The 5,000-nt window shown below is 47.6% G+C and overlaps 1 pseudogene; it reads left to right on the top strand.

The window, feature by feature from the left end:
• The window catches only part of LOC143262493 (large subunit ribosomal RNA), an 11,454-nt pseudogene that overhangs the window by 3,619 nt on the left and 2,835 nt on the right, over positions 1–5,000 (top strand).

The following is a 5,000-nucleotide window of genomic DNA, read 5'->3' as shown; positions in this document are numbered from 1 at the left end:
TGGACTTGCCTCTGGGTGCGGAGATCCGATGCCTGTTTTGCCAAAATATCAATAGGCAATTCCTACAGGTGGCCGACCTCGTGAGACATATAGACCAGTGTCACACGGGGGTTAGAGTCGGGTGGAGATGCAGTAACTGCAAAAAAATTTTCGATAAGTTACATGGCTGCAGATGCCACCTTCCCAAATGTAAGGGGAGAGCACCCGACTCTGAAGCCTCACAATACCGCTGTGCTACCTGCGGGGTTGCCTTTAACACACAAAGGGGCCTTTCTCAACACGAGCGGCACAGGCACCCAGTTGTGAGGAATGAAAAGAGGTGTAAGGAGGCAACCTCTACACGTCCAGGCAATAGAGCCTCGGTCTGGACGGAGGAAGAATTACAGTTACTGGCAGTACTATATGAACAATTTAAAAATGAAAGACAACCTAATGCTAAAATCGCCAGATTCCTCACAACAAAAACAGCAAAACAAATAGGCGACAAAAGGAGACTCATCGGATTGATGCCCACCCAGAGGGAAGAAACAGTGGTTGAGGAGGTGGAACCGGAGGTGGAACCGGATACAAACCCATACGATGACTTAACCACTGTTGAATTAAGTGAAAGAGCGTCCGAGCCAGTCCAGTCCCCTGATGCTGATGACTGGCAGCAAACATTCCGAGACGCAATACTAACCAACCCTTTGGAAGACAGCCACAGTTTTAGGTTCCTGGAACAAATGATGGAGGAGTTGGTTAGGAAAGCCCATTTGGAACCACTGGATACCGAGCGGGTACTCGACGCCATGGTAGAGAAGGCCTTGAGCGTCGGACCCAAAATACAAAAGATTTCAAGGAGCGATGATAGCGGGGGAAATAAAAGAAAAAGCGACCGCACCCGCTATCTTAAATATAGATATGCTCGGTACCAGGAATTATATAATAAGTGCCCTAGAAAATTGGTGGATATGGCGGTCGCAGGGGAGACTATAGAGGAAAGGAAGCAAATCGAGCTTCCTGATAAAGTGAACATAGAGTCACTCTATAATAACCTATGGGGGGAGCAGGGACCCCTAATAGGTCTACCAAAACTCGGTGGGGGACCGAGTATAGTCTCCCCATTAAATACAATTTGGAAACCCATCTCCATGGACGAACTAACCGCTAAAATGAAAAAGATTAAGAACAATACGGCGGCCGGTGTCGACGGCATCACCAAGGCACACTTGAGGGCCTCCGGCTTTCTTCATGTCCTATGTAAATTTATGAATACATTAATGCTATTCCGCACCTATCCTGCCCAGTGGAAACAAAATCGGACCACACTAATACCGAAACCCGGTAAAGATACAAATGAAATAAAGAACTGGCGTCCGATTACAATCGGCTCTTTAATGGGTAGGATATTTTCAGCAATGCTGGATTTAAGATTAAGAAATACCGTGCGGAATAGTAAAAGACAAAAAGGTTTTACGAAAGAAGATGGCTGCAAACAAAATATAGCAATATTAGAGGCAGCCATTAAAGACATGAAGACAAGCACGGGTGGAGTGGTGACTGTCGTTGACATTACCAAGGCGTTCGACACAGTCCCCCATAAAGCGATTGGAGATGGGCTCCAAAATAAGGGCATGCCGCCAGCAGTATCCGAATACATTGAACAAATGTACAAGGACTGCTGGACGGATATAAAAACCAAGGGTACCAATTTAAAAAATTAAATTAAACAGAGGGGTCAAGCAGGGCGACCCTATGTCACCCTTGCTATTTAATATAATAATTGACCCCATCATAGACCATCTCAATGAGACGACGGAGGGCCTGAAGTTGGGAGAAGAAAACGTTTCCATTCTCGCCTTTGCAGACGACCTGGTTCTAATAGCAAAAGACAAAGAAGCAGCCTCATGCCAAATAAATAAATTAAATAAATATTTAAAACAATTAGGTATGAGCATACAAGCCGAAAAGTGCGCAACATTTCAGGTCGTCTGCAAAAATAAGACATGGCACTTGCAAGACCCGGGATTGCGTATTGATGAACAAAGTCTCCCCATGACGCAACCCGGAGAAGCATTTAAATATTTGGGCATTAAAATAGGTCCTTGGGCGGGACTGCAGCGCGCTGAAAACGACACCATCTTAAGGTCAGTAGGTAATGTGGAGCGAATGGGGCTAAAGCCCCACCAAAAAGTAAATTTGATTAGGACATACCTGCTGCCAAAATACATTCATCTGCTGGTCGCTAATCCGCCTCCCTTAAACTTCCTGGAGACACTTGACCAAGAAGTAAAACAAATTATTAAGAGAATCCTCCATCTCCATCACTCTACTACGGATGGAATAATTTACACGAGCAAAAAAGACGGAGGCCTAGGCATTCAAAAAATAAAAGATATAGTAAGAATCGCCAAATTGAGAAATGGCCTCCGCATGATGGAGAATGAGGATGAGGCGGTAAAGGAGGCCTACAAAATACATGAAAATATATTAATAAAATACGCGAGATCAGTAGGCCTCCAATGGCCAGCAACAGAGGATGGTGTCGAGAACGCGCGCTGCATGTTGCGTAATAAATGCCATGAGGATTGGGAGCGTTTGATCTCCCAGGGTCAAGGAGTGCGTGAGTTTAAAGATGACAAGTATGGAAATGCATGGCTCCTTGATCCAACATTGCTCAAACCGTCGAGATACCTTGATGCACTAAGACTAAGAACAAATACCTTCGGCACCAGGGTGGCCCTTAGGAGGGCCCGAAGAGATATCAACCCTGAGTGTCGAAGATGTAAAGTACAAATTGAAACCCTAGGACATATCCTTGGGAACTGCTTGCATACTAAACCATTAAGGATTAAAAGGCACAACGAAATAGTAAACTTAATTGAAAAGAAGGCATCGATTAAGTCTGCAGTATTTAAAGAGCCGAGCATAAATGTTATCGGAGAACTTAAAAAGCCTGATTTGGTTATTAAGGACCATGAAAGGCTCTTCGTAGTGGACGTGACGGTACGCTATGAAGATAAAGATAATCTCCGTAAAGCTCGAAAAGAAAAGATGGAAAAATACAAAGATACTGCAGAACTTTTAAAACTAAAACTAAGATGCAATACAGCAGAGGTCTTACCAATAGTGGTAGGCTGTCGGGGTGCCATACCAGCAGGTACCATCAGGAATTTAAAAGTCCTAGGGTTTAGCAGAGGGGATATCTTGACGGTGGCAATGATAGCTCTCCGGTCGTCCATTGAGATGGCCAATATATTTATTGACTATGATCACACAATGTGATCATTTTAAGTTATTTATTTATTATTTTAGGCGCGTATTTAACCGCTTAGTATAAGTTTTATCAATTGACCGACAAAAGCCTTCATGGCTACGGCTTATATTTTATCCGCGGTCGTGTATTTAACGAACCGTCCGCGTATTTAACCGTACAGACGAGGCTTCGGCCAATTGACTTAGCGAACTGCCAGCCAAAACTAATTTAGCCCGTTCCGGCCTTTTACACCGGACGGTGCGAGTCCTCGGTGCACTATTGTGCACTAGGGCGCGGGGCGAGTTCTATGGGCGCTTGCGAACATAGAACTCGGGGCGACACCTCCACGCGGTGCTCCCTGGACGCGTGCGTAAGCACGTGACGAAGATCGTCTCCCGAAAGGGTCCCCGTTCTAATTTTTTCAAGTACCGAGGCAGATTCTTTGGCAGTGGAACTAGAAAGTAGGCCCGGATTAATTCATTCCTTTGTTATTTAGTTTTAGATGTTATAACCCAACGGGGGGGTTTAAGCCCCGGAAGTCTACCATCACCCTTGGGTGATGGTACAGTATTAGCCAAATGCCTCGTCATCTAATTAGTGACGCGCATGAATGGATTAACGAGATTCCCATCTGTCCCTATCTACTGGCGGTGGCGGTCTGTGGCCACCCAGGGCGGGAGATAACCCCCGAACTAGCCCTCGCGTAGGAGGGTTGATCGGCCGAGTCGATGGGTGTATCGGCGATGAAGGCATTAGAGACCGTCAGTGCGTCGTACATGTAGTACTTCGCATAATGGCGAGGCCCTGATTTAGCATACGGGCTGTGGCGTGTTCTTTGTACAGCACTGTATGTGCTGTATGACTTCCGACTGGGGAACTGTTGTCACTCGTGGCATCAGTTCCCCAGTTTACGTTAAACGGTTTTTCAGACCGTTTTTCGTGGGCGGAACACGCCACTAGACAACACTCCGCTGGGCTCAGGAATACATGGGATGCAATCAATCCCCTGGGCAACCCAGGCCGCAAGGGGCAAACGTGCCCTAGCCACACTTGAGCCTCCACGAAAAAGGTACCGCTGGATAGCTCGTGTTCTTAAATACGCAGCGAACTGAACGAAGTGTGGTGGAGAGGAAGAGGCAGCCTCTCCGACTGCTGTCTCCCACGTGTTTGCCGTGCGTGGCGACCCTTGTCGTCGGAAAAGAGGATCCTGGGATCTGAGGGGGCCCTCTCCTGCGGGTGGGACGTCCCCAACACGTACCTTTGGCCTCTGCTTCGGCTAGATGGGCGGCTGGACGAGAAAAGCAGCCCTGGTCCAGTCAATCGGCTTGGAACGACCACACGCTTCGGGCAAGTGGGTTCTGCTGGGCGAGGACGCGGGCTGGGTAAGGAAACCGACCCAGCCAGCAGACTATATTCGGTGCGTAGCCCTAACCCAGCCTTTGGCGGGTTCCAAATTGTGTGGGTCGGTGGTGGCCGGGGAGCGCACTGGATGAAAGACCAAGACACATTATGGGTCTTAATAAAATTAATGAACAAAAAACTAAGCGTCCAAAGACGACGGGTCCAGCTCCTACTCGGAGTGAAGCCGTCGCCGCAGACGCGGGAACTGCAAATGCAGCTGTCAGTCCCCCCGCGTCTGTGAGAAAGACAAGATCCGGGAAGGTGATTAATATCGCCAATCCTCGTGTGATCTTGCAAAGATGTGCGACTCCCACGCGAGCGGTCTCGGTGAAAACCGAGCCCACGGTAGAAGGTACGCCGGACA

Source organism: Megalopta genalis, unplaced genomic scaffold, assembly GCF_051020955.1.
Source record: "Megalopta genalis isolate 19385.01 unplaced genomic scaffold, iyMegGena1_principal scaffold0137, whole genome shotgun sequence".
Taxonomy (NCBI): Eukaryota; Metazoa; Arthropoda; class Insecta; order Hymenoptera; family Halictidae; genus Megalopta; species Megalopta genalis.
Note: the sequence above shows the minus strand (reverse complement) of the source record. Positions and strands in the feature narration are given on the sequence as shown.